We start from the raw sequence: 11364 nt of genomic DNA, 5'->3' as shown, positions 1-11364 counted from the left end.
ATTGTTCGATCAAGGCAGTCGTCCTCAAATTAGCCTCGTATAAATACTTTTCGCAACAGGGCATCCTATTGCAAAATGTTGTTGTTGTTGTTGTTGTTGTTGTTTTCTCGCCTACGCATCACTTTGCGAACTGGTGATGCATTAAACCATGTCATATGAAAATCTCTACAGTGCTCGTACCTTAAAGAAAGGGTAATTGCGGTAACTTCCATTAATACACGTACACTCACAGGACGTGGATACAAAAGCTTAGGCGTCACGATACAGCTTCATGCTTTATTTTCTCATTATACTGAAGCTCACCTCTATTCTTTTTAATGTTGCATAACATACCTTAAGTCACTCACTTTACTAAAACAAGAAGTATAAGGCGCGGATAGAGGTTGGTATATAAATCAAACGTCGTTTTCTCTTGAGTATTGCTGGCATAATTCTTGCTTAATTAAATTCTTAGCGTCAGCGTAACTGTGATCGGCCACTGCGAGCATCATCGAAGTTCGACGCTCACATTCTGCTCCGGAATACATCAAGTGTGCGCTTTGAGCAACGCTATTAGTGTTTCTTGCGTAAGGGATTTCCTCAATCCTAAACACTATCATCCACGCCTTAATTAAACACTATGAATGGCTAACGTGGGAGACAACCACGCCCACATCATTGTTTCCTACCCGACTTTGTCATTAAGTACAAGTGAAAGAACGCTGCGGTAAGTTGTCATTTTGTACAGACATGCAAGTTGAAAGTATGCATGATGAAACACTGAGCACCTTAGTTGTGAAGTGTGCCAGCGAAAATTGGATTTCGTGGTGAAGACAAAAGAAGACATTGAAACAGAAATCGCGGAGGTATTCAGAATGTCTTCGTGTTGGCAAGTGTATACGTGGGTTTTACTCAGTGTTGTAGGGAACGGCGTTGCTAGAAATAGTTCCTTTTGGGAGGAACGCCACCGTTTCGTTAAGGGTCGGTGGAATTGTAACGGTAACTAGTTAGGCTTACGAAGGAACGGCAGAAGGCATGGCGTTCCTTCTGTAAACGTTCCACGGCATTGAATACACGCGCGCACCTACTCAGCACCTCATGGACGGCGGATGGGCGACCGCGTGCGGCGCAAAATACTGCCACTTGCCTGTCACGTGACTATGACGCTTGTTACCACCTCGTCCGCGCCCGAAGATTTCTTCTCGTTCGGGCACCAAACCCTTCCAGCCGAGGCACCGGATGAGCTGTCGCGGTACCTGCTGGTACCAGTTGACTACCCGCTGTCGCATATGAAGAACTTCTAGGTACTGAACCGACTTTTCCTCAAATACAACAGGGCAGTATCCTCAAGCCCTTGGGTACGTGGAACGGCTCTTGAACATTGCCAACGAAGTGCTGACGAAAAAATGTCGCAGTTTCGCCCGAAAGGCGAAGCATCGATTGCGATAGCAAAGTAGTAGCACAGTCCGTCTCTGGTAGTAGACAACTATACGAACTAAGGATAGTAATTTTATCGGCTGTATTTATTTATTTATTTATTTATTTATTTATTTATTTATTTATTTATTTATTTATTTATTTATTTATTTATTTATTTATTTATTTATTTATTTATTTATTACATACTGCAGACCTCCTCAATGTGGTTTTGTAAACTTGTAAACATTCTCGCTCCCTCACTAAATTAAGAAGCACGGTGTCACGCGTGCACCGGCAAACATGAACACATCTCGTTTGATAACCGCGGAAATTCGCTGTCAAGACGCTGGAGTGAGGAGGCGCGGCAGCAGCAGCGATCGAATTGAGCTTCGTGTTGTCTCTCACTTCAACGCGAACTAAACGTCGAAAGCACAGCGCATACGAAGCTACCGGAACTAGCTGCATTTTGTCCACATCGCAGATCGCTTTGAAGATGAGGACCACGCGGGCGCGCACTTTTTCCTCGTCGCAGATCGCTTTCAAGAAATGGCGCTCGCGCAGCCGCCGCCGGAGTACGACGCCACCCCCCCCCTCCCCCCTCGCCCCCGTGCATCGCGCGCGACAGAAGAAGCGAGCTTCCGCCGTGCCTTTCTCGCGCGCGCGTGATTGAGCCGCAATCTTCGGCTCACCCTTGCAACCTTTCGCTCGCACATACAGCGTACGGCGCGCCGCGACGATGGTACCGTGTTTTACCTTTATGTGGAACCTCATATCGACGACCACGGTGACGGCAGAAATTCGCTTGGAGTGACCATATAATTGCTATCGCAATAAAACGCGTTCGTCTGTGGGACACCAACATCGAGATGCAACTTTTCCTGAGTTCAAACGAGGGACTTTACCAAGTTGCGAATGTGTATTCTGGACATTGCTTTTTGACTCATATTGCAATATTGAATCAGCATTCATTACACGTCTATGCATTGTTCCTTTCGATGCGGTTTCTTGCGCTAGAAATTTAATTATTTGGTGGATGTGAGAAACTTTCTATTTGCACATCTGAAGATCAGTATCCTGACTGCGCATTTGAAGACTGAATTGGAAAGGGCGATATATGTTGCACACATAATATAGGAACACGAAAGTTGCTGTTGGACATGTCTGGAGTATACCCGGAGCTCCCTGAAAAAAATTTGTCTAGCAGCGTTTCTTTGGATTCTTTTTATCTCCAGATAATCTCCTGCCGGTGGCGTTCAAATTCGTGTAATATACGTAGTTCGATGTGAGTTTTACATTGCTGCACGTTATTTCGCCTCAGAATTGTCCGACATTGTGGATGTAACGTTAATGTAACGACACGTAGAAATGTTCGAAGTGTAACTGGAACGCGTGCCTTTCGCATGAAAGGAACTTGTAACGGGAACTCGTTTCAAGATCGAGAAGGAATGAGGAACGAGCTTTCGTTCCTGTTTTAGAGGAACGTGTACAACACTGGTTTTACTCACTGTCATAGCGTGTCCCCGCAAAGTGCGAATTGCGAAGTCATCCAAGAAGCAGCACACTTGAAATATTTTGTTTCATTGCCAGGCATTTCCCTGCAATATTTCGCGAAGGTAATTTGAGCGGTTTCCGTTAGCACCGTGAGGCAGAAGTGTGAGAATACGGTGCATAAGGTCATCGCGCAAATGAAATAGCTCATTTGTGGTCACTAATAAAAAACTTGCAAGTTCATGCTCTCCGTAGCGGCGTTGTTTTATTGCGATAGCAATTATATGGACACTCCAAAGGAGATTTCTGCCGTCGCCGTCGTCGTCGCCGGGAGGTTCCGTATGACGTCAATGGAGATGAAATCGTCGCCGCGCGCCGAGCGCTGTATGTGCGAGGGAAAGGGCGCGAGGGACGCGCGCTTTCACAGGGAGTGAACCCACGGGTGACGACTTTACCCTATCCCCTTTCTCTCCAACTTTCCCCTCCTTGTTGGCGCTGAGCCGTGCTCCCTCAAGGGCTGCAGAATATAGCGTCAACCTTTCCCTTTCCACACGAACCACTTACACACACAAACGCGCGTTCTGCGCCATGCTCCCATAAGGGCTGCAGAAGTAGGCGTCTCTTTCCTCCTTTACAGTCGCCATATATGTAGAGAAAACGCGCCTTCTTCCGACACGCGAAAATCCGAGGGGGGGGGGGGGGGGGGGGGGAGGCGACGTTTAGCTGTGGCACTACGTGCCTATATATATAAAAAGTTGTCGCAGTTTGACCTGAAAGGCGAAGCATCAATTGCGATAGCAAATTTGTAGATAGCTATACGGAGTAATGATAGTAGCTTCGTCAGCTGTATAAACTTGGACATGCAGCAGCACCGGCAACACGCAGAACTGTTGACGACGGCGTCGGCGTTTTGCTCGCGTTCGCACAAAATGCGTGCGGCGTTGGTGACTGTTGCCGGAGCCTCTGATATAAATAGGCACTTGGTGCCGCAGTTAAACGTCGCCTCCCTTCCCTCCCCCTACGCCCTTTCGCGCGTCGGAAGAAGGCGCGTTTGCTCTACATATATGGCGATTGTAAAGGAGGAAAGAGACGCCTACTTCTGCAGCCCTTAAAGGAGCACGGCGCAGTACGCGCATTTGTTCTCCGCCGTGCGTTCACTCCTCGTGAAAGCGCGCGTCCCTCGCGCCCTTTCACTCGCACATACAGCGTTCGGCGCGCGGCGACGATTTCATCTCCATTGACGTCATATGGAACCTCACGGCGACGGCGACGACGACGGCAGAAATCTGCTTTGGAGTGTCTATATAATTGCTATCGCAATAAAACGTTGTGAGGCGAGAAGGTGGTAAAGACTTCCGACGCTGCCCGACGAGTGTCCCGTTCTGATGTGGTCGAAAATCTCCGAGCCGCCCCCAGAGGCTCCGGCAACAGTCACCAACGCCGCACGCGATTTGTGCGAACGCGGCCAAAACGCCGACGGCGTCGACAACAGTTCTGCGTGTTGCCGGTGCTGCTGCATGTCCAAGTTTATACAGCTGATAAAGCTACTATCATTACTCCGTATAGCTCTCTACAAATTTGCTATCGCAATTGATGCTTCGCCTTTCAGGTGAAACTGCGACAACTTTTTATTGCGATAGCAAGTATATGGACACTCCAAAGCAGATTTCTGCCGTCGGCGTCGCCGTCGCCGTCACCGTGAGGTTCCGTATGACGTCAATGGAGATGAAATCGTCGCCGCGCGCCGCCGAACGCTGTATGTGCGAGTGAAAGGGCGCGAGGGACGCGCGCTTTCACGGGGAGTGAACGCACGGCGGAGAACAAACGCGCGTTCTGTGCCGTGCTCCCTTAAGGGCTGCAGAAGTAGGCGTCTCTTTCCTTCCTTTACAATCACCATATATGTAGAGCAAACGCGCCTTCTTCTGACGCACGAAAGGCCGTGGGAGGGGGGGGGGGGGGGGGGGCAGGGAAGGGAGGCGACGTTTAGCTGCGGCACCAAGTGCCTATTTATATCAGAGGCTCCGGCAACAGTCACCAACGCCGCACGCATTTTGTGCGAACGCGGGCAAAACGCCGACGGCGTCGACAACAGTGCTGTGTGTTGCCGGTGCTGCTGCATGTCCAAGTTTGAACAGCGGATAAAACTACTATCCTTACTCCGTATAGCTCTCTACTAAGTTGCTATCGCAATTGATGCTTCGCCTTTCGGGTGAAACTGCGACAACTTTTTTATAGTGTCACAACACTCACAGCGCAAATGCAGATATGTGGACACAACCCTTCGTCCGCCGTCCGGTTGTAAAAAGGTTGTCGCAGTTTCACCTGAAAGGCGAAGCATCAATTGCGATAGCAAATTTGAAGAGAGCTATAGGGAGTAATGATAGCAGCTTTATCAGCTGTATAAACTTGGACATGCAGCAGCACCGGCAACACGCAGAACTGTTGTCGACGCCGCCGGCGTTTTGCCCGCGTTCGCTCAAAATGCGTGCGGCGTTGGTGACTGTTGCCGGAGCCTCTCATATAAATACGCACTTAGTGCCGCAGCTAAACGTCGCCTCCCTTCCCTGCCCCTCCCCCCCTCCCCCACAGGCTTTCGCGCGTCGGAAGAAGGTACGTTTACTCTACATATATGGTGATTGTAGAGGAGGAAAGAGACGCCTACTTCTACAGCCCTTAAGGGAGCACAGCGCAGAACGCGCGTTTGTTCTCCGCCGTGCGTTCACTCCCCGTGAAAGCGCGCGTCCCTCGCGCCCTTTCACTCGCACATACAGTGTTCGGCGGCGACGATTTCCTCTCCATTGACGTCATAGGGAACCTCACGGCGACGGCGACGGCGACGCCGACGGCAGAAATCTGCTTTTGAGTGTCCATATAATTGCTATCGCAATAAAAAGAAAAAAACGAAAACCATGCATCTTCTAGACAGCACAAAGCCACTTGATGCAATGGAAGACGTTACTGCTGCGCCACCTTCATTGAACGATGGGAACTAACGACTGGCTCCCTCTTTGCCATAACGAATATGCATGAAAAAAATTGTGTAGTAACTATCGAGGATGATTCTCAAGGTAAGCGAATAGCCGAACGCTTCTACAGAGCTATTGTCTTTATTAAAGGAGTGATGCACTTGATGACATATGTATGTTACATTTGCATATTTAAGCAGCGGTTGTTGTTTCTAGACGTAATTCTGTTAAGAACAGAGCCGTTAACCAGCGCATCTGTAGCGGTAGTATATGTGGCTATACATATAAACCGGTTGGTCATGTTTGTCTCTAGTTGCACGAGCGTATGACAGGCGACTGCCGTCCTACTCTCCCGCCACCAGATCCTTTGCCCGCAGCCACCAAAGTGGGAGAGGGTAGGTGTAAGAAGATAAGGGTTCTCTTTCGCGAACTATCCGCGAAATTTCACCCTAGGACGCCAGCGCTCGCATCTGCCCTGGTGGAGAGATTTCACCACCCGCGAGTGTCCGTCGTTTCCTCTTAAGTTCCGGTAACGCGAAACGTGTCTTGTTTGCGATGGCACCTCTACGGAAAACTGCTAATTACTGTTATTTTGTTAACTGTCATAACAGCAATGTAAACTCGAATGGGTGCATGCCTCCAGTGAAATTCTACTGATTCCCAACAAAATGGTACGAAAAAGGCAGACGACGAACGTGGATGACCCCAGTGCGCCGAACAAAGCAAGTAAACAACTTTTGTTGCATGCGCTAGCAGTGGTCGAAGTTCACGCATGCCGGGAAATTGAATATGTGCATGATGCATTGAGTTCATTCCTGTATCACCACTGACTCCACCGATAGATAGATTTACTTGGAGGTACACGCACGCGTTTTGGTCTCGCCTGCATTGACGAAGCAGAAATGATTACTAATGCTTTCAACTTCCCTCTCTCGACCACTGTTAAAAAATTAGGAAGCTATTTACGCTGCTGCTGCTATACTATATTGTAGGGGACGTACTAGTTAAAGTTGCGTACACATGTATTTGTGCTGTGAGCGGATATCTTTAGTCGATTTCCGTACATTTCCGATGGAAGTGCGCAGTTGCCAACCGAAACGACACGGATTTCTATGAGACATTTTGTGCGAAACTGCAAAAATGACTGTAGCCAACACCCGTCGTATGTGCCGACGATTTTTCCTGTGGTGTACAAGAAACGGGCACCTGACCCAGAAGTGGCGCATAGGTATGATGGCCAGTGGAGCACAGAATTCATCGCACGTTTTAAAGCATTTCGCTTAAACTAATAATTCCTGCTTCCATGCTCTGCGAGAACTTGTTCCGCGCGCGTCCTTGATAGTTAAGTAAAGCAATAGCCACGAAACAGGGAAGCAGCTATTTGATGTCTAAAAGATGTCTTGAACGGGCAATTCGAAAGTCTGGTAGCTGTCTTTTTGTAGCCGTGGACGTCTAAGAGTACTTCAGTAAGCCCTGCTAACGTTACGCTAAAAGTTGACTAACGGACATCTTGACAAGAACTGAACACTTTTATTCGACATTTCCTCAAATTTGTGCGGCAGTGGCTACAGTAACACGAGGTTTGTGCACAGTTACAAATTATTTTAAATAAGGCATGGACGTATATCAGAAAAAAATATTGTCGGATATAGAGTGATGCACAGGTTGTTTTTCCAGATGTGAACCATGGGAATAGTGTAGCACAGCCCGATTGGTCGACTAGTGGATTTTGCTTAGATCAATGAATTTAATGCCGCCGGTCACAATTATTTTTGTATATAAAATAAGATCTGTATTGTATGCCGGTGTCATGCCAATGTGCCCCCTTTGACTGAAACATGGATGTCACTTCTGCATGAAACATATCACTGTCGACAAAACTTTGCCTTGCTGGGTCTCCTGCGAACTGGAATCGTTCCTAGCAGCGAAAAAAAATGTTTTCACTGATGCTGTGGTTCCAGGCAGAGATTACATCCTGGTATCAGTTAAGCCGGCAGAATAGCATCACACAAGTACACGAAACAGAATGCTGTGCTACAATGTATTCTTAAAAATAAAGGATGGTTCACATCTGGAAAAACACTCCGCGCACCACTGTCTGTCGGGCAATACAGACATTTTGTTCTGATGCCCGTGTCTCATTTAAAAGTAAATTGTAACTTACTTTGTGGCCCCTCTTTTGTTAAGTATCGCCATATGCTTGCAGACCATCATGCAGAAATAATGGCCAGTTCTTCGGCATTAGTGAATTCCTTGCATATTGCATGCTATCCGAACTGAAAGATAAATTAGAATATGCTGTTATTTTTTATACACAGTGTACGATGATATTCTCATGCAGTGCGGTGCATAAAATATGACTGCAGTCTAAGATGCTGCAAGACATCTACTTCACACCATGTGACATGGTCAAACTTTATTACCTAATATTACCTAATGAGAAAAGATGCAGAACAGGTAATTCACAAGAGTGACAAATAGGAGCAAAGGTGGCAATGCATAGAACTCCAGGATGATTGCTGCCGCAGCATGAGCAGGCCAGTTTTTGTAGGAGAGCACTGGCTGCCCACAAATGCTTTCTGTCGCAGATCACGTGTGAAGGTTCTTGTAGACACAGGCAAGCAAAACCTGCACAGACGAGAAAAAAAGCGATATAGGAAATGAGAATGTGCAAATTGGAACCTCAATTAGCAATATGTGCCAAGAAAGAAGTTTGACCCACATTAAAAATAAATGTTAGCCATCCTTTGTCTTAACATACTGGGCTCTTAAGGTATGTAGTAGGTAGTAGGTAGGTAGTAAATTTCCTGGCACATAGTTATTAAAATGCAGAGCAGAGTCAGGCAGAGAAGTGCCTTCAAATTATTATTTGGCGTTTCGTGGCTAAACAAGCACTTATCAACTTCTTAAACAAGTCTGAGAGCCTCTCTGCAAAATATAATCAGTTTAAAACAGTTAACCATTCTCCAGGTAAATGATCTGCTATCTTGATTAAAAAGTTAAACGGCATTTTATATTAAACCAAAAGCAAGATTGGCATTTTGCACTGTCTAGCTGTCGCCTTTTTTTATGCTTAAACATGACATAGTACAGGTTAAGCAGGTAGCACACAAAGGACTGGTGATAAAGTATCGCAATGCAATGCTTCTCGGGTTCGGTCAATCACTTTTGGTGATATATTTTCACCAGACCCTAATTGGCTTACAGCAATACTTCCCACCAATAACGCGTCACTTTGTATGATACTTCATAAAAATTGAAATTATATCATCATGTGATCAAACGAGAACATTGCCTCCTGTATTAGAAGTTTAACATACCGATTTTGCCAGAAAGAGCAAAGTGATTTGTAGAGGATGCAAGTTCATCAGTGCATCTATCATCATCATCATCATCATCATCAGCCTATATTTTATGTCCACTGCAGAACGAAGGCCTCTCCCTGCGATCTCCAATTACCCCTGTCTTGCGCTAGCGTATTCCAGCTTGCTCCTGCAAATTTCCTAACTTCATCACCCCATCTGGTTTTCTGCCGACCTCGACTGCGCTTCCCTTCTCTTGGTATCCATTCTGTAACCCTAATGTTCCATCCGTTATCCATCCTACGCATTACATGGCCTGCCCAGCTCCATTTCTTCCGCTTAATGTCAACTAGAATATCGGCTATCCCCGTTTGTTCTCTGATCCACACCGCTCTCTTCCTGTCTCTTAACGTTAGTCCTAAGATTTTTCGTTCCCTTGCTCTTTGTGCGGTCCCTAACTTGTCCTCGAGCTTCTTTGTTAACCTCCAAGTTTCTGCCCCATATGTCAGCGCCGGTAGAATTCAATGATTGCACACTTTTCTTTTCAACGACAGTGGTAAGCTCCCAGTCAGGATTTGGCAATGCCTGCCGTATGCACTCCAACCCAATTTTATTCTTCTGTGAATTTCTTTCTCATGATCAGGGTCCTTTGTGAGTAATGAACATAGATAAATGTACTCTTTTACAGACTCTAGAGGGTGACTGGCGTACTGAATTCTTGTGCCTCAGGCAATTCTGAGCATCTGCATTGACTAGCAGTTGATAAGCCACTGCACACACAAAAAAAAAACTGTTTTCAACTAATGGTCGACCTAGCGAAAGGTGAAACGTGGCAGCCTAGTCAAAGGGCCAAGAAAAATAGCTTGCTAAAGTCTGATAACACATCTGATTGATAATATTCAAATAGATGACAAAAAGACAGCGCAGGTAAAATTTGAGTCATGACAAATTTTTGGCAAAGCAGCTCTGCATACTGCTGGAACCCGCGGCATCATGACTGTTCAACACGCACATGTGACAACACAATCTCAGGTTGATCACACAGCGATGATCACACATCATTGTGCGATCAGAGTAAGGTTAAATAACAGTCTGCACAACCTACCTGCGATGATTCATTCGGCAGGTTCCAGCCAAGTGCTGATGGTGGTAGAGCCAAGTTGAAGTTCGTTCTTGTATGGAAGCCTCGGCCCATGTTTTATCCATCCAAGCAGCAAAGCATACATCCTGCAGCAGACACAAAGATCTGAAATTACACTCCTTGCTGATTCTGTACGGAAAATTCCTGTAAATAAAATAAATCCCACAGAAAACATTTTAGAATGGAGAACTCGTCACATACTGGCTTAAACACAATTGCGCATTGTGGGAAGCAAGGTGCAACGTACACTCTTGTAGCAAAATTTCCCTCATGTATGAAATACTCCTGAATGATGACACAACAGAGTCAATTTGTGAGTTTTTACATAGTATTGACTACCTACAGTTTAGTTTCGGAAGGCTTATGGAAGATAAGTAGTAGTAGAAGTAAACTATGTACACTGATGCTGAGAAACTGAGAATAATAGTGGCAGCTGATTAGGGACCAGTGCAAAAAAATGCCCATTTGCTAAATGCTATATATGTTACCGTGAAGTGATCTCTGGTCTTAACCCATATACAAAGCACTGTGAGGATCAGAGAGGGTAAGGTACATTGGCTTACCCTGATCATAATGATGAGGTCCCGCGATTCAGCTAGCGCCAAGACATAAGATGTCCAGCCGTCTATAGAATGAAAACAACAAAACAAGAGAGCATCAGGGCAGTTGAAAGACAGATACGCAATTACAAATGAGGTGAACTACAGTTATCCATTATTAACGACAAGTAGTCGTGATTGCACTCCCAGATGAAGCACGTACTAAGCAGCTAGTTTTGCAGTTTATTTTTAACAAAGCACCAGTGCAATTTTTACATCAGCAGCCGACTGCATTTGAAATTGTGTAAAACAAGTAAGCATTGCGGGGGGAACGCTACAACACATGCGCGCGCATGCAAAGCTGTAACGTGCCCATGCAAGAACAAAAGGACACAAGATAGGCCGAGTACAGTCTGGCTCATGATTATGAGCAGCATGTCCTCTCTGAATGCACTACCTTCGCTTGTTTCATGCTACGTTAACCATAAAGACTATAAACAAGAGAACCCTCGTATAAAAATAACGCTGAC

The sequence above is a fragment of the Dermacentor silvarum genome, chromosome 2, assembly GCF_013339745.2.
Source record: "Dermacentor silvarum isolate Dsil-2018 chromosome 2, BIME_Dsil_1.4, whole genome shotgun sequence".
Taxonomy (NCBI): Eukaryota; Metazoa; Arthropoda; class Arachnida; order Ixodida; family Ixodidae; genus Dermacentor; species Dermacentor silvarum.
The sequence above is the reverse complement of the archived record's forward strand: the minus strand, read 5'-3'. Positions refer to the sequence as shown.